This window comes from Dreissena polymorpha, chromosome 3 (assembly GCF_020536995.1).
Source record: "Dreissena polymorpha isolate Duluth1 chromosome 3, UMN_Dpol_1.0, whole genome shotgun sequence".
In the NCBI taxonomy this organism is placed as follows: domain Eukaryota; kingdom Metazoa; phylum Mollusca; class Bivalvia; order Myida; family Dreissenidae; genus Dreissena; species Dreissena polymorpha.
Genome location: NC_068357.1, coordinates 44,781,945 through 44,802,018, shown reverse-complemented (window position 1 = coordinate 44,802,018; position 20,074 = coordinate 44,781,945). Strand labels below are relative to the sequence as shown.

General features: G+C 35.0%; 1 long non-coding RNA gene across 1 annotated transcript; it reads right to left on the bottom strand.

Moving 5' to 3' along the window:
* Window positions 1–2,839: 2,839 nt before the first annotated feature.
* On the bottom strand, window positions 2,840–20,074 carry LOC127873930 (uncharacterized). Its single transcript, XR_008046439.1, has 3 exons — window positions 19,863–20,074; window positions 16,922–17,043; window positions 2,840–4,028 (listed from the first exon to the last, which is right to left on the bottom strand). It is a non-coding gene; the product is annotated as an uncharacterized LOC127873930 (long non-coding RNA).

Below are 20,074 nucleotides of genomic sequence, written 5' to 3'. Positions count from 1 at the left end.
GAATGGTTATAGTACCGCTAAGGTCCGTACGATAATAGCCTTGGCCACCACTGCAATGGTCAGACTGAGTTTAGACACGTCACTAGACCCGACTCGCAGGACCGTGCTTCAAGGCACATTAGATTGAGGTCGCCGTCGAGGACGTACGTGGTAAAGCTGGGTGGACAACGTGAAAGAGTGGCCATCACTCACCATGAATGAATTACTGTTAGCAGGCCACACCAGACCTTACTGGCGGAAGATTTTTGTTTCGTCGTCTCTCATTGTCCCCAACGACCGGATCTGTCAAGAAAATGCTGATGATGAGTGTGTTCACAAGGTCATTAAGGACTACCGTTCCCAACTCAAAATGTATGATATCAGTATTTATTCATATTCATAGTCTGGTACATACATATACTGTCTCAAAATATAGAAACACGAACGAGTATATTTTAATATTTCGAAATTTCTACATTCTAGATATCATTATCTCGTATACCTTGTACATACCTTTGAGTTGTTTACTTATTGATTGTGCATTAGTGTGATGTACACTTTCCAGTAAGTGAGTGCTGTTTCGCACTAGAGCATATTGAACTTCTAAGTTCTGTTTACTAGCATGTTCATTGTGCACTTCATTTCATTGCATCAATTGTTTAATTAATTAATTACGTTAATAACATGTGCATCTGCTTTTTCCTTAAATGCCGGATTACATTCTACATGTTTCATGTTAGATTTCACCACACTCTTTTGAACGCTTTACCATCTACACTATACACGTTTTCTATGATGCTTAATGTGTTTTATTAACTTCCGTTTTTGTTATTAGTTATCGCTACGAAAAGGTTAATAATCAAACTTAATAATGAACATAACGGTAACTTGCTTGTTTTTTTGACAGGCCAGACATCGTATAAACCTTCAATCTCTTGCACGACGGTAACATTACAGTCACCTCTGTGTTGGGCTCAGAGCGGACTATTGTTATGAAAGCGTCTCATTTATGTCATGATCATTCCAAGCGTTCATCATTGAGGTTACAGAATACTAAACAATCTCTTGCACGACGGTTACATTGCATTCACTGCATTAAAGAAAACCATCTCATACCATGATATCTTATATCAGTCTTAATTCATTATAATAAAATGATATGGTTTTTTTAAGTTAAGAAACCAACATACATACACACGTCGAAGCAATTCCTAACGTCACTCAAAAAATATGTTTAATTGTTTACATTTGTGAAGTACGTGGAATGATTCCATCTGCGTAAATGGGCAATAAATTAGTTCAAAAGAGTTGCATTAAAACTCGCAAGTTTTTGCACGATTTATCGTACATTTAAGTCATATTTCTTGATTTAATGCATGCGATCTTAAATATCCAATCAAATATACGTTGAATGCGTTTGTTCGGTTTTATCTATTATATAGACAAAATAGAGGGCTGAGCCTTTCGCAGAGTTGTATGTGAGAGCAAGGAACGACAACTCTGCGTGGAGATTGATAAACCTTAGTTAAATAGTTTTCCGTTTGGATTAGAGTGGCAATGCTGACTCGGTGTAGGCGTTCATTTAAAAAGATCCCACATTAATTGTTGGTCATAGCGGCCATTGTATCAATGATTCGATCATATTAATCGGACCTACGAACGGTTGATTATAAATATCAATATACAATATATTTGATGTAACCAAACATTATTTCGATATACACAGTAGTGTATATAAAACGTCTGTATACTGTAAGTTGTTTGATCTACAATCCGTCAGTTTTCGGCGAAAAAAACACAGGATTACGTTTTGTTTGTCGTCAACACATCAACGTTATTCCAAATAGCGAAATGCATTCTCATCGAAGGAATGATCTATGTGGCGACATACGTATTGATTCACACTGTGAGGTTATTATGCTTTTAAAGATGCCAAATGAATGCAATTTGTTTTAAACATTTTGTAGCCTTAAAACATTAATAGCAAAACCAATCTGGTTTTATTGCATGCACTTCATGCTTGTCAACAGTTTGCTATAAATTGAGCATATAAGCAAGTGTATTATAATGGATCAGCAACCCATTCTTTGACTTAAGACTAAAGAATAGACTTAGCACAAAGCCAAGCCGGTCCAGCTTTTGAGCATAGAAGAATATAAATTTAAAAAAATGTTTAGAGTTGGTGCAAACATTTGTTCGATCTTGTTAGTGTTTGAAACAGCATGTTATATTACGTCCCATATTCTTATCTTTTGTAGAACTATTTATTTATTAATAATTAAAAGGTGTATGTTAACAATGCAATATATATCTGTTTAAAGGAGTGTGTGCATTGACATAGTGTTGTTATCAAAAGTTGTACTATATTTTGTTTACCAACAATGGACAGATGTTGTGTTATCTATAATAACGCTGCTATTGAAATAAAATTCAGGTAAACAAGTTTTACTTTAATCGTAAAGTCACTTAACAAAGAAGCATTTTTTTTCAGACGAAGCGGTTCTTTCGTTTTCAAAAAATGCTTTCTTTTTTAATGTCCCTACTTTAAAGATTATGAGTGAGTCCTATCCAAACAAGCACTTGGGCGTACATGTATGTTCATCATCTGCCGTCAATAGTACGCGGGTTCGTCGACTTCAGCGGACGGTAAGGTTTGCCATTAAAGTTGGCTGCCGCCGTGGTGTCGTAAAGTGGCGGTGATTGCAATTGATTGATGTCTGGTTGCATGGATGACGATGATTGCTGGTTCAACTGGTTTACATGATGCACGTTCGGATTTGGTTAGCTCATAGAAAAATACAAATCATATACATCCAATGTTATAAATGTTCCTAAAAATATACACGTATACCACAATGCGTAAGCTTAGAAATCAGTATTTTTTCATAGTATTCACATTAAGTTAACTAATAACATTCATATTATGTATCTTGAGCATGAGTAAATAACAAACTTTTTATAAAACGTATATAATGTCTAGTTATCGACAAAGAACAACGTACATGTATATAACAAAGTTATCAACTGTGAGAACTATCACATCTTCTTCATATGACACAAGATTCCCATCAATACGCCCAGTACGAAGAGTAAACGGCGACACACCGGTATACATATTGTCAGTTAGTACACTTGACATTATCCCTTGAACATGTGGGGAGTTATTTGCATGCTTTTCTTATTTAAAACATTATATTTAACAGCTAATTTGCAAACTGTCATATAACAAGTGCAACTTTGGAGCTCCTATCGATGCAGTGACGCAATTCAGTTACCTCCACATGATTGCGCTAACTTGTCAGTTCTATGGTGCGAAGAGGCCCGCCGGCATATTGATTATTTCTTATACAAATTAAGCAATATCAAGCAATATAAATTGTTATCTGTATCCCTGAATGTTTTATGTTCATATAAATACGTCATATAAAAATACTTCGGACTTAAACTCCGTGAAGTTTCGAATCTAACATTTGAACCGAGGTCTGACCAACCGGGATGTAAGGTGTCGTCCCAGATTAGCCTCTGCATTTTGACTTAACTGGAATTTCTAAAAGAATATACTTGATTTAAAAGAAAAATACCATAAGCAGATAGTGTCGGACTGCACAGGCTGTTCCGGTTCGATATTTTACGCACGTTTGTTTACGCCTGTTTTCCCAGAGCGAGGCTAATTTATAAGTACAAAATAATTGCATTCATATCTGCCTAATACAAACATTAGATGAATAAGACATATAAGGCATTCAACATCCTTCTTCGGCCGCTATACTAAACGAACATTTGATAATAACCTTAATAATTTAACTTCAACTTCTTTGTAGGCAAGTTAAACTATTGTCATGATGGCTTTGATAGAACTCATATTTAAATTTTTAGCGATTAGTTTCGTGATTGATCGAGTTTCACTATAAATAATATACGAATACAGCTACAATTAAATGCAATTATAAGTTTGTCTTCTGTTTCCGTTTATACTTTGTCGAATACGCTTGTCTGAACTGCGACGTTCTGTTTGGTTTTCTCTGACGGTTCGACTGCGTGGTTGTGACCTGAAGCCAACATATATAATATTATTTAATACAATAATCGTAGTTTTATTTAAATATTAAACAAATAGAGATGACAATACCGAGCTATATTATCTCAGATAAATTTGCAGACAGCCAATGCTATTTTCGCGTGTACTTGTTCTAGAAAGATTATGTTAATTCTGACTCATATATTATATAGAAAACATAATCACATGCTAGTACAAGATATTTCCATTATTCGAATAAAAAAGGAACCGTTCCTTTTTCAAAGTAATACTGTACGTTAGTTATGTAAATGTAAACACAAACGATAACGATTTAATATTAAATGTATTGGCGAATAGGACAAAATAATTCCAAAGTCCTTATCCAAATCACAAAAACAGCTGGTGTTGCTTTCTTATAAAAGCATAGCTGTTCAGAAACATAAAAGTACAGTGGGGTTAGGGATTTTGTTCCGGGATTAATCTCTTTAGAATCCCTAATAAATAACCCTCATTCCGCCGATTTTGGGGGATTAATCCGTTTTCACCACGTTTCATCCGAATTCATCTGTATTAAACCTTTTCCGGTGGTTTTTAGGGATCAATTGCGATGAAATACAGTAAGCTCTATTAGGGATGAGTTCATCGCAAGGGATGAATTAAGCCTTATAACAGGGCTTTTTTTTCCTTCTTTGCGATGGGCCGTGGACGGACATTTCACAATTTTGACACGGCCAATTCACAAACCTGACATGGCCATAAATATTTACAAAAACGGCCGTTTTAAATCGTGAAAAATGGACTTTTCGTGCTCAAAACTGTCAAAAAACGGCCATTTGGGAACAGTTTCATTATCTCGTTTTTAATTCCGAATTCGCGAAAAATTGTCGACTCGCGTAACTGATGTTAGCTTGTTTTAATTGATTTTAAAGTGTTGTGTAACCGGTGAAACCGGCGTAAATAGTAAAAGCTCTGCCTAACAACGTCACTATCGAAAACATAGCGACGCGGAACGCCCGTTACTACACGAAGAAAATTAAAAAAACGCAAAATAATCCCGATTTATTGAAATTTGGGGTAACAGTGAAGAAACAAAAGCTATCTACAGAAGGGTAAGTTTTGAAACATGCAGATTGATTACATAATAAGGAAAGTAATTTGATAAAAGTGAAAGCATCTGCCGCAGCTTATGTATTGATGGAAGCTAGTCAAAACGGCCCCTAGTCAATACGGCCCCTAGTATTGATGACCGAGACTTGTTATTCGTATCTGTTTACGATTGTAAATCTTGGTTAAAGCGGGTATATACGATTTTGTCAAATATTTATGAATTTATATAAACTGTGTAAAAAACTTATTATATATATATTTCAATATAAATTAAAATAAAAGTTAAGAAGAACATGTGTCGAAAAATGCGAAATAATCCAGATATTTAATTCTGAAATTGAAAACGGCTGTACAGCCGAATTCGCCAGCATGTATACCATACATGTACGATGTGCATCTAAACTTAGTTTAACGGTTTATTTGAATTCTTGCAACGATATCTATTCATACGACACACGAACACTATCTCCGATCCTACTGCAAAGACGAATGCTTCGGTTATTGTAGGAAAATATGTACGTCACTATCGGCTCGGGGCGCTAATTTGCCTTTGCTGCATTTTATGAAATTCGGCTTTAATGTATAATTTTTCTTGCCTATTTTGTGTTATTGAAACATATTTTATCAATATATTACAATTAAACACATATAAAAAATCGTACATACCCGCTTTAAAGTAATAATGAGGTCCCTTCATAAATATTTTTTTTAATTTAAATGTATATTCATGACGCATATTCATGATTCAAACTTTGTATGTTACTAGTGTAGTCTATTTATGCTTTGTAAAAAAATGTGAAAAATAAAATAACTCGTTTACATTTCTTACAAAAGTACTGTTGTTCAATGTATACCTAATGTTTCAGATCAAATGACAACCTCCCCGGGAGATCATCATGCACTGTCGAGGGTCAGGCTCACAGAAAATGAAAATTATCATGAAGAAGGAATTTTCCCTAGGGCCGCTTCACAAAGTCAGGAAAAAAAGCCCTGTATAAGGGATGAATTCATCGCAATTCAGCGCAATGGATGAATTCATCTCTTCAAGGGATTAATTAATCATTACGCATGCGCAGTCGATGTCCGCGGGGAATACGGATGAAAAGGCGGAGTTTATCACTGTCGTAAACGAGTAGGCGGGGCGTAGACAACTATTTTTAGATGAGGATTTAATTTTGTCGGTTTTATGCACAATACAATTTATTAATTGTATACCAGTGCACATAAAGGTCTCATTGGCCATCACGCACTGGTCTTTTTGGATCAAAATTATTTCTTTGGCGGACACCCGGGCAGCCGAGGTAAATTAGGCCTACTCGAAATTAAATATTTTCCCCTGAAAGAGCACATAATGTAGTCGTGAAGACTCAGCGACGACCTGTAAATAAACTCTGAATTACAAACACACACACATATTACAATGTATAAGCTGCATAAAGCATAGTGTTTCATAGCCTAAAATTCAAGTCATTTGTAAACTCAACAATGAATTGGTTTGTATTAACACCGAAGAATCGACAACGAAACTGTGTGTGTTTTTTACACGGTACAACTTGGATTATACGTTATATTTGCCGTGCTGCAACAAATATTCGTGTCATTGCGGCAACCGATATTTCAGTCAATTGAGAAAGATGACGCATCTAATCGTTATAGTCTTATCTACACATCTGCCGGCATCTAGTGGCACAGGCATACCAGTAAACGCTTAATTCAAAATGGGGACATCCGCCTTGAAGAGAATGCGTGTGCGCCTCTATCGCAGATTGGAATTCAAAATGTTTTGTTCAACCTTTAGTTTTTATATTAATTTCAAATTGATACTCGATTAGAAAATATAATAACAATTTCAGTTTATTGCAAAGGCAGATATGAACTGTTCAATAAAAAGTGTACCACGGCCTGAATTTTTTCAAAGTTTATCTCAATTTAAATGAAAAAGCTCGGCAGATATTCAGTAGAGAAACCTGCATCGGTCTCTTTGTGTTTGAGACTAACAAAGAATGTACAACATAATTATTCTAATAAATGCATTGGTATCAACGAGCATTGTATGCAATTATCAAGCAAACCACATTACAATGAAAATTGAATTTCATTTATTTTCATTGTATATGTAATTAATTTCCATGTATTAACCGTATCGGGTAATTAATACATGCACCGCCTCCCCCTTCCCCGCCTCACCAATATTTTTACCAACGTTCTTGTCAAACAACATAATCTGGCACTTTAAAAATACATCTACTGCAATGCATGAGTCATAATCTGACATATTTTTTTTTTCTTAAGTTTTTATGGGTTAATACTTTCCAATTGTTTGCATTTATTCCGTTGTAATTTTTCAGTATAACATATACTCATTTGCGCGTCTTTATTTAGTTACAGCACATGATCTTTTGCAAATAATAAGGTCGACACGTCATAAAATACATTTAGTTAATTAAAATATCACTGAAAGGGCTGATAAACATTATATTATCTCGTACATCGGCCACCCCACAACCCATCTTCTTTAAAATCGGTGAATTGATTCAGTTGGTCAGCAGGGTTTTTTTTACAGCAATTTTATAATTCTACAGTAAAATGATTAAGACAACACGTATATTGCACCACATTAAATGCTATAAAACTATTTTGAAGTACACATATAAACGTTATTATAGATGGGTAGGTTATTAGGTGCCAACAGCTCTTTCAAATATGAAAGAGCTGTTGGTCATTTGGCGTCATGCTATGCTGCCTAAAATACATAAGCTGCATAACTTAATGAAGATTAAGCAAAATAAAACACTAGGTATTAGCCAAGATCCATAAGATTCAAATATATACGAAACGTAAGAGAGTAATCGTGCGCAGCGAGACTTGCTCATATAGAATTGAACCTATTATTGCTTTCTTTCGAAACAAGTTCATGTCTCCGAACTAATACTCCGTTTTAGATCCATAATTAATGCACGCGTCAATATTTTCACCGGATTGATGTTCACCGACATTTTTTCATACAGTTTTGCTATAAATATTATAGAGCTGAACAAAAAAATACATTAAGCTCTGTTTTCCCGGCACAAGCGCTGGACATACACCTTCAAAAAATGGTATACCAATTCCAGTACTTGTGCACTTAATTGGTTGTAAACAATGACGGTTGAAATCAGTGCGTGGGAATTTTTCTGGTAACCAAGAGCGACGTCAACGTTCATAACCTGGGACATAATAAAATAAACATGTACCGAAATGAGATTGCTACTGCGTAAAATTGTTAAATGTTTATTCTTTTCACAATTTACTCGTCATCAATAACCACAGAAGGGAATCCCGTGTTATATTGTGTGTTTTTATAGATCAATGGTACTGATGATAATTTTTCCTGATAAATTATTTTATAAGCTCTCTAAAACAACCGGTGTGTAGTTGATTCGTTAAAAATTGTTCGAGTTACATGGTTTACAGTAAACCATGTGTAGTTTTACCGCAAAACTCCTTGTTTCTATTATATATATATATATATATATATATATATATATATATATATATATATATATATATATATATATATATATATATATATATATACATATATAAATATATATAATACGGGATTCCCTCCTGTGTAAGTAATAAATTGCTCACCATTTGCATTTTAATGAAATTATTCTCGGCTTGATAAATACGGTAAAAGCCTAGTGTGGTTTTATACATGTTATTAACAAGAGAGATAATGGTAATAGTTTAGCGCGAGTAATGCACGGGTTTTGTGTTAAAGATTAAGCGCGAAAGCGCACGAGTTTTTCATTTTGGGGTATATGTGATTTGCAAATCTATTGATTCGCCTTTCGAGCGTGTATTTCACAGGCATATGTAATGGAACAGGAAAACGAAAGGGTGATAACACCGCCCGCCCGCCCTTAATGAACATATACATGCCACAATTATCGGTTACATTAATTTTACGTTTATAATTTTGCAATTATTAAGTAGATATTAAAGCGAGATTAAACGATTTTGTCAAATGCTTATGAATTTAAATAAACTGTGTGAAAAAAACTTATTATACATATATTTCAATATAAATTAAAATACAAGTTAAGAAGAACATGTGTCGAAAAATGCGAAATAAGCCGGATAAATAAATCTGAAATCGAAAATGTCTTTACAGTCGAATTCGCCAGCATGTATATCAGGCATGTACGATGTGAATCTAAATTGAGTTTAACTGTTCATTTTAAATTCCTGCAACGATATCTATTCAAACGACACACGAACTATTACACTGATCCAAATAAAAAGACGAATGCTTCGTTTATTGTAGGAAAATATTTACGAAATATCTTCGTCAACATCGGCTCGGGCGCTTATTTGTCTCTGCTGCATTTTATGAATTTCATCTTCAATGTTTATTTTTTCTTGCTTATTTTGTGTTATTGTAACATATTTTTATCAATATATTACAATTTAACGCATATAAAAATCGTATAATCTCGCTTTAAGTTTATTATCAGTTCGGTTGTTTAGTCCATGTGAGATGGGATCTAAACACGAACCGATTTCTTTACTGAGAAAGTCGATGAGTGTATTTTCATTTAAGTCTGAAGCAGCTAAGTTTTCTTGATTATGTTGATTAATCTTTTATTTCATGTTGTGTTTTAATGTGGATTTTTAAGTTATATGTTTCATGTTTGAGACTCATACTTCTTGGACATTACTTCCATCATATTTATTGAAATCTTGTTATGTGTAAATGTCAGTGTTATAATTTGTTGTTTTCTAACGTAATAAACGTTTAATTTAAAACAATATTCGCTCGGCGACGAGATTTCAATCATCTTATCGTGATAATCTTATCAACAGATGCGTAGACATGAGGTGTCACAGACATAAACACACTTAATCCACATTGGGGACATGGTCTCTCTTTAAGAGAAGTGTATTCAAAATGTTTATTGTCTTGCTAATATTATGTGTACGTAATAAACGAAACTAAAATCAATATATGTGTTTCCTGTTTTATAGTTTATTCTAAAATTAACACTTTATTTTGAAAACTTTATTAAAGAAATATCACAGTTAAGGAAATAGAGAGAACATCACCAGAACAGTTTAATATAAACTGTTAATACATGCGCGAAACACATGACCTTATCTATTATCAGTTTTATCATTATGTATCAGTACAAGCAGTGATTGATGTAATGTCCAGCCGTCAGTCATAATTATGCTAACCTTCGGTTAACCCCGCCCTACACCAATCAGGATCCAGTGTTGCAGACGCAGCGTGTGTGGCGCGTGGCCGGGGTTCGCTCGTGAAGATTTTCTAGTAAAACGCTGGACTGTTAGTACATGTATTTATGTGTGTGTGTGTGTGCGTGAGTGCGTGCGTGCGTGCGTGCGTGCGTGCGTGTGTGTGTGTGTGTGTGTGTGTTTGGGTGTTAATAAATATATAAACAAACTCCGTCTATATCTTAACCCTCCCTATACGGGTCTGAAACATTACAATTATGATAAATATATACTATTAAATCATTACCCTTCAATACTTCGCAGACGGACAAATCGACTGACATATTAATAAAACGTCGGTAAGTTGGATGTTTTAAATATGAACATTGTCATATTTTAATAAATACAATGTAAAAACTATTATTTTGTCATAGATGTATTTAATTCAAATAAATACAATAATACGACACACAGGTGGTAAGCGTGTTGCTATGATATTAATTAGTGAAAACATCATTTTGAATGATAAATAATCATATTATAACGAAAAATTAACTTTTCTGAAAAAAAAATTCACTATCAAATATATATATTACAAGGTATTCAACTCAAAATCACCTCAAAACGGGGTGCATCGCTTTGAACAGCCATATCTTCATCAATTGTGCAGCGATTTTCACGATCTCGGTCTTATTCAACGCAGAAATGAATTTCCTCTCTGGAAATGTATATGTCTTGCAATATGTTTACAAATGCTGGGTCAACTTTTAAGAAATAACACGATACACAACTCGCATGACCCAGTTGACAATGATCATGAAGTCTTTATGAATGAAATCTCCAGTTGCAAAAACACACCTCCGCATTGGGCCAATGAAATCACTCGTGTGTTTGAAATGTCGGTTAGTTGAAATGCATGTAAACAAAGGTTTCAAACGGCACTGGACAGTTAGTTTCGACGCATAATGTAACGACAAGAACGGTAATAATGTTTTTTCATTCGTTTTTGACGATGCTGGAACAGCATCGTCCAAGGTATCATAACCATCTAAAAAAATTCACAATGGCGACCTATGTGAAAGACCGAGCCAGTCCGATTGAGATAACTCGATTTTTCAGTTACTTCCCTTTTGCATTCGCCACTGCGTAGGAGATTGCTCGTCATTGATAACATTCTCCTAGCAGAGTTGTCGTTCGTGTTTCAACATTCAACAATGGCCGCCCCCATGAGAGTCTCGATTCAAAACTTTCTTACTGCATAAATTGGCTTGTTTCGCTATTTAGAAGCTGTCATTTAGGATATACGAATTATTTATTCACTAAATCTCCGCTTATGACAACAAAAGTTGGAATTCGAAGGATATATACTCGATGTGAATGAAGGACTTTCTGGATCGTAACAGCTTGACACGGCAAAACTGGCATACTGGTATTTTTAGTTATCAATATAAGTCACATTGTGCTTTATAAATTGTATTCGAGCATTGTGCGACTTATTGAATGACTATGATACCCGATATCAACATTTCATCGGGGATTTGCAGATCACCGAGCTGTCCTGAAATTCAACATTGATTTCAAACTCTTTACTGGTTTGTACTGTTTCTTAGTGTTAGTACTTTTTATCATATTAAAGTTAAATGAACTGTGTCACAGTAAAAGAGACATTAAGGCGATTGTGGCCAGTTTGGATCTAGATCAGCCTGCAGTCGCTTGAAAGCTGTTTGCTTAAAAGCGTTTTTCTGACAATAACAAATAATTTGGATACTGATTTGACTGCGCTTTTCCTGTGACCTGACTCAAACAATAGAATTGTCATTAATCAAATTATTTATCTCGAACATTAATCAATTGTTTTTCTTGTCCCTCGGGATCAATGACTCCAGCACTTTCCTGTTGAGAATTGAACACTGCTAAAGGCGATGGTAGGGGGCGTGAGAGATGTTGCACCTTCCAGTACCGCTAGATTGTTCATTGTCGGCTCGGGTTCTACGTACATGTACCCCGGGTACTCTTAAGTATACTTACATGTATCCCGGGTACGGTAAATATACTAAAATGTACCCGGGAAATTTAACCCTAAATCAGTCGTTGTCGACTATTTTTTTGTAATAATTGTATATACACTTTTATGTCAATTTTCTGTAGAATGGCCTCTATATTATCGGAACACATACTCAAAAAGCATGTTGACGCAGTGTTTTTTGAAGAGAAGTGTGTTTAAGATAATCGGTTGCGCGTTTTACGACATCGGATTTTGGGCGCGAATACAACTCGGGTACAGTCTAATATGGACCGAGTACAATAACGTTTATTTACAGTACCTGGGGTACATGTAAGTATACTTAGAGTACCCAGGGTACATGTAAGTATACTTAAGAGTACCCGGGGTACATGTAAGTAGTACCAGAGCCGACAATGACCAATCAAGCTCCATTATTCCTCATGAACCGACTCAAAAAACCGAGTCGGCAATATTTGACTTAATTGTTGGTTTGGTTGCTCTCAAGGGATCGAAAATTTCAGAATCTTCCTAAAAGCCCTACGGGTTTGATCCCCAGAAGCGACATTAAAAACCAGCATACTTTGTTATCTTAAAGGCTGCTAAACCTGATATACAATGATAATGTGAATTTTCTCTCACATAATGTTCAGTCATATTATATAAAAACTTACGGCAGTAGTAAACAACCGGACAATAATTAATGAACGCATCTTTCATTTGTCTTTGACACTTTGATTTTTACATGGCCTAGATTTAAATATGTGACTGGACATTACCAGCACTCTTGTAACAGATCCAAAGTTTAATTGTACCATTGAAGACCACCTAAATCCAGATTTGCTATTATAGACGTGTGGACAGTTTTAAGGGTGTGACAAGTAAGCAAAAAATGGTCATTACCCAGAGGCCACAACTGATCTATGACTGTATTAAAACAAGAAAAATCAGTGCCTGATTTAGAGTTCCTTAGATAGGTCAATAAAAACTAATTTCAAAAGCCTGGTAACAGTTTAACGGTAATACTACCAATGTGTCACACCAGGGCATTGAATTTAAAATCTAGGACATGCATGGTCATTTCTTCATGAAACCAGGACACAAAATTGTATTTTAAGTTCTTAATTGAGCTGGCTATAGTTCTCAGATTATTATAAGCTCAATCAGTATATTTATATCATTATTTATGCTTTGTGTATTGTAAACATATACACAATCATGCAGTTACATGATAGCAATAAATAATATCAAAGCTACCCATACTATAAAGGTCATTGACAAAGCCTATGTTCAAAATGTGAACACATTGAGTGTAATCGCCCTCACGTGCCAGCAAAAACAACACGTTGACAGGTTGTCATTTTTGACAGTTCTACTTTCACTTTCATTTTGTGATATCAAACTATTAACAATTATGTGGCTGAGAAAAATATCGCCATTGCTTTTTATGCCCCCGGTAGGGTGGCCTATATCAGTTGAACTGTCAGTCAGTCAGTCAGTCAGTGTGTCAGTCCGTCCGTCCGTCCGAAAACTTTAATGGCCATAACTTTTTTAATATTGAACAAAGCAACTTGATATTTGGCATACATGTGCATCTCATGGAGCTGCACATTTTCAGCTGTGAAAGGTGAAGGTCATCCTTCAAGGTCAAATGTCAAATATAAAGCGTCTGTCTGTCTGTCCGAAAACTTTAACATGGGCCATAACTTTTTCAATATTGGCGTGCATGCGTATCTCAGAGAGCTGCACATATTGATTGGTAAAAGGTCAAGGTCATCCTTCAAAGTCAAGGTCAAAGGTCAAATTTTGCAATATTGTAGATAGCAACTCCATATTCGGCATGCATATGTATGTCATGGAGCTGCACATTTTGAGTGGTGAAAGGTCAAGGTCATCCTTCAAGGTCAAAGTAAAACATATGGCTTCAAAGCTGCGCAGCAGGGGGCATTGTGTTTCACATACACAGCTCTTGTTTAATATATTTTTCTGCACATTTCTTCAAAAACCTTACATCAATACACGATTTTCTTCGTTAATTCAATCATTCCTGACAGACTTGTGTACATATTTCGCTTACATTTTGACGCGCGTAGGTAAGACCGCATTGCCGCTTCCGAAATGTGTATTCATACTATTGCCTACGAGGAACTTATCTGATGTTTGACGGAAAGGGCCGAAAATGTGCGAGTGTGGGTCAAGTTCCCCACAGGTACTACTTTCCCGTTCCCCCATTTTTTTTCCGTACCTAAAATGTTTCGTACCCAATTTTTTTTCGTACCCAATTTTTTTTTCGTACCCAATTTTTGTTTCATCCCCAATTGTTTGTTCGTACCCAATTTTTTTTTCAGTCCCAATTTTTTTGTTCCAAAATATTTTTTCGTACCCAAATTTGTTTTCATACCCAAATTGTTTTCGCAAAATTTTTGTACCATTTTTTTTTCGTACCAACATACACAATTGTGGTGATTGTGGTGATGTAGATAAACTTAACTTGATGCTTTTATATCCATCCTCTCAAAAGCATCGTCACACCAGTACTGTCAGTACTTTGATTTTGAATTATGGTATCGAGGTACATGAACTTTGTAGGGAAGATGCCCTTAACTCCGTGAAGATTTCAGTCTTAAAGACTGCATGATCATTGTCAACTGGGTCATGCGAGTTGTTTATCTTGTTAATTCTTAAAAGTTGACCCAGCATTTGTAAAAATATTGCAAGACATATACATTTTCAGAAAGGAAATTCATTTCTGCGTTGAATAAGACCAAGATCGTGAAAATCGCTGCACAATTGATGAAGATATGGCTGTTCAAAGCGAAGCACCCCGTTTTGGGGTGATTTTGAGTTGCATACCTTGTTATATAAACATTTGATAGTGAATTTTTTTTTCATAAAATTCAATTGTTCGTTATAATATGATTATTTATCATTCAAAATGATGTTTTCACTAATTAATATCATAGCCACACGCTAACCACCTGTGATATGACACAGTAACACAATAAACTGACAAGTAATAAATCCAACCGGGAAGCGATTAGAAAAAAGATTCTATATTTCACACACATGAAAAACTATGCATAGAGGTCTATATTTTTGTTAAAAGATTTGAAAAAATGTTTTATAAACGAATACATGTCCTTTAAATAATAGTATGGTTGAGAATGAATAAATATTGAGTATATTAGTTACTGTGTTCTGTGTTAACGATTTATCTTCGACACGATCCGAATCATATGGCCCTATTCCACTAAGAAAACAAGCCCGAGAATCGCTACGATTTATCACATTTATTGAATCGGGAAGATTCGTGACAGTCTTCGATTCAGTTACGACACTGGTACGATTGAGTTACGACGAATCGTGGGGTTTGGTTGAAGTCTTGCGAATAGGGTCGCGACTTCACTACGATGTGTAAGAATCTACTGCGAATGTACTACGAACGATGCAGATCGGTCACGACTAAGCTAGGACCTCACCGAACGCACCCATGAATTAGGCCTCAATATCTATTGATATTGATATAAATCGCGAGAATCTTAGCGGGCTCGCAACTCACTCGGGTTGAACTCGTGAGAGTCTTGATCTAAATCGCGAGACTCTTAGCGGGCTCGCAACTCACTCGGGATGAACTCGCGAGAGTCTTGACAAAGTCGTAGCTGATTCGTAGACAGATCACGTGATCACCGATTTCCCGATTGAGTCATGAACTACCTACGATTCTATTACGACGCCCAAGAAAGCACTATGACGCTGTTACGAGTCAATTGCGATTAAATTCAGTCTTGGAGGTCCTGGTCAAATCTTAAACACGTTTAAAATCTGGCTACGATTTTTCGGGTGCTCACGAGTTGCAGGAATTACTTACGACCGGCCCACCACTAGCTACGAATGAGTTAAGACCTTCGCCGATTGAGCTACGAATGTCCCCCGACCTCAAAATATTGGAAATCGGGAAAAATCGTGGGGAATCGGGTCGTAGTGGAATACCCCTAATAGAAATGCATGAAATGCCGACTGAACTGGTTATTTTCTCCTATTTAGCATTTTAAATTTCAGTAACATTTCTACTCAAAATCAACGAACATTTTGTACAATTTTTCGTACAATAAACTTAAACAATTAAATATCAGTGTTCCTTATGGCAATACCGAAATTGCAACGCCAGATGTGGTCTGGTAAAATAGATGTTTGTAGATACAAAATGCTCGTTTTAATTGTGCATATTTAATTCCATTTATATTTCCCGCAACGATATCTATTCATACGACACAAGAACAGTAACATGTTGTTCGTGTGTCGTATGAATAGATATATTCGCGGGAAATTAAAATGGAATTAATTGTGTCACAAATAAATAAAAACGAGCATTTTGTATCTACCCAAATCTATGTAATCATACCACATCTAGCGTTGAAATTGTGGCAATTGCTATAAGGAACACTGCATTTGATTGTTTAGGTGTTTACTTTATTTTACGAAATACTTTACGAACTTTTCGTTGATTTTGAGCGTTATAGAGACGTTTATATTCAAAGTAGCAAATGAAAACACAGTTTGAACAAGAATTAAAACAGCACTTGACAAATGCTTACCGTTTAATTCGGGTTGCTGCCGATACCTTCGTCTGTACACTAAGACAATGCCGATAATCACAGCAACAAGTACCAAAGTTGGAATAACGATACAAATCCCAGTCATGCCTTTTCTCGGAACACTGAAATATAAGCACATTTACAAATAAACAATTACGCAGCAACAGCGTCGATAGGTATGGCATCTCTGTAGTGCCGGATTAAGAATCCATAGGCCCATAGGCAGTGAAACTTTTGGGGCCCCTAATCAACATCTTGAAAACGGGATCACCTGCAAAACAATACGCTTTTACAAAAAATAAATGATGGGCACTTGGTACGACCATGTCAAGCCTTTAGTTGAAACAAAACATTTCTATAAACTAATGGGCTTTGTCAAATCATAAGATCAGGCTTAGTGACTAAGCAAAACAATTATTGTGTCACTGTGTCATGGCGCCCTATTAAGCCCGGGGTCCCATAGGCAGTTGTCTGTTCTGCTTAATTGGTAATCCGAGACTGCATTTCTGAATAATGCGGATATTCAACATTTTAAAGGGGCCTTTTCACAGATTTTGGCATTTTTTTAACTTATTCATTAAATGCTTTATATTGATAAATGTAAACATTGGATCGTAAAAGCTCCAGTAAAAAATCAAGAATAAAATTAAAAAAAGGAAAAGAACATTGCCCGGAGCAGGTTTCGAACCAGTGACCCCTGGAGTCCTGCCAGAGTCTTGAAGTAAAAACGCTTTTGCCTACTGAGCTATTCCGCCGAGTACAATACTTTACGTATTTTATAACTTATATAATCAATCTACGTAGTTTCACAAAATTTAACGACAAAAACAGAACTCTCCAAATTATTCAATCGTTTCGCGTTGCAACGCTTTATAATTGTTAGGTTTTAAAATCGTCAAAAGATGCATATAATGGCTATATTAGACCATGGTAAATGTTCAGTATTACTGTTTCCTCACAAATATCATAACTAAAACGAAAATTTGCGAATCTGAAACAACTTTTTTCAATTTTGTCAATTTACCAAAGCGTGAAAAGATCCCTTTAACACCTACCTATTATTGTTGTAATGTTATAAAGATAATAATGAAACTTAGAATATGTATTATGTTTCTATACACAATAATAATGGTAATTTTTTACCTAAACTTTATGTATATATTTATGATTGTGATTTGATTGAAATCCGTGTGTGAAATTAATTTCTTCTTATTTCAGGGTCCGAAAGAGGCTGGCTCAGATGACGAGGAAGCTAACTTGGATGAGGATGAAATTAATAAAAGATTTGTTTTGTATTCTATAGATTGAATATATGAATGCTTCTTTGGATGTTTTATGTTATGTTTATCTGCATTTTTAACAAAAATGTTTGGGCTAGTAAAATCTGGCTCGGGCTTGTTCAAATTCCCATAGTACTAGCCCGACTTGCTTGTAGATTTAAATCTGAATTTCAATGACTGATTGTACGTTATTTAAGAATTGTTAAATATTTTCTAAAATTATATCAAACAAAGCAAAGTAACTGTATTTTACACACTGTTATGAATATGCAAAGATCAGCAATTGCTAATAGAAATAATACAGTGAATTGGTCATCAAAAGTGCGCGATATACTTAACCACTCACGATTTGGAGATGTATGGTTATTCCCTGAATCTATAAATATCGACAAATTCATCCCTTTATTAAAAATAAGATTGCGGGATCAGTATGAAGCTGAATGGAGGACAAACATTGATTCTTCAACGTCGTTAAATATGTATAAAGAATTAAAACCTACATTCGAAAGTTCGCCGTATTTAGATATAATTTAAAATAAAAAACATAGAAGGATTATTGCCAAAATGCGTCTCTCATCCCATAACTTGTTAATTGGAACAGGCAGACATCATAATATTGACAGGAACGAAAGAATATGCCCCATGTGTAACTGTAACGATATCGAAGATGAGTACCATTTCATACTAATATGTCCGCAATATCTAGAAGAAAGAATCAAATATATTCCAAAATTCTATTACAAGCGACCTAGTATGTTCAAATTTATTAAACTCCTAAATAGTAGTAAGAAAACGACACTTAGAAAATTAGCCATATATTGTATAACATGTTTCAAAAAAAGAGATAACAATTTGTTTATTATCACATGATATGTTAAGAAGAACTATAACTTATTCTAACAATTGAGTGTACTATGCTTGTTACATGTTGTTTGTTAACCATGTATGTATCACATGTATTGATACCTATATATGTATTCCATGTCACATTATAACTTGTAATTTAGAATAATCTCACTCTCCAGTGATAAGTGATTTATTAATTGATGTATGCAATTTGGACATTGTAAGTATTTATATTCACCACGCATGTCTGAAAATTTAACATGCATTTTTATTTGACGATAAGCTTGTTATGCCTAAGTCAAAATAAATATTCTGTTCTGTTCTGTTCTGTCTACTTTTGTCGTAGTCGTCGGTCGCGTTAGCCGGTGTCAATTCCTTCTTACAAAACAGAATACACCAAACTCAATCGTACAACATATTTAGACAAAAACGCCCAATATATTCAAGTTTCTCAACAACAACAAACTAACCGCCGGAACTTGCTGTATAATGTCGTTATGAGTTTCATTAACATTCAACTAGGCAAATGCGACTATTTGGAAATGTATTCATAACACGGAAGTGAGAGCAAGTAGGTTTGTTTAGATATCGTTTCAATTTTATAACTTCGAAATACAACAAAGTGTTAAACAATACGAAGATTTCAAAAATATGATTTTATTTGCATCATATTGCCTATTAAAATATTAATGTTGCGACTCAGTATTTAAGGCGCCGCAGACGCATAAAGATTCGCGAAGCGCGCTTATCAACACACCAATTTTTCGCAATTTTTGTTACGTACCGGTGAACTTCAATTGACATATGTCACTTACCTACAACATTGGTTTGAAGTATATCTGTTATAATTCGGGCCAATGTCTTGACAACATCCGTGTGTACATATTTCAATGATTCCTATCCATTTATTCACACATTGCACAGCCATTTTTGACAAGTCGTTTTTATTTAATTTGAGCGTGATCCCAACACCAACGCGTGATAATTAACGCCAAAACTTGCGAATGTTGGTAATGACGTCGTTAAG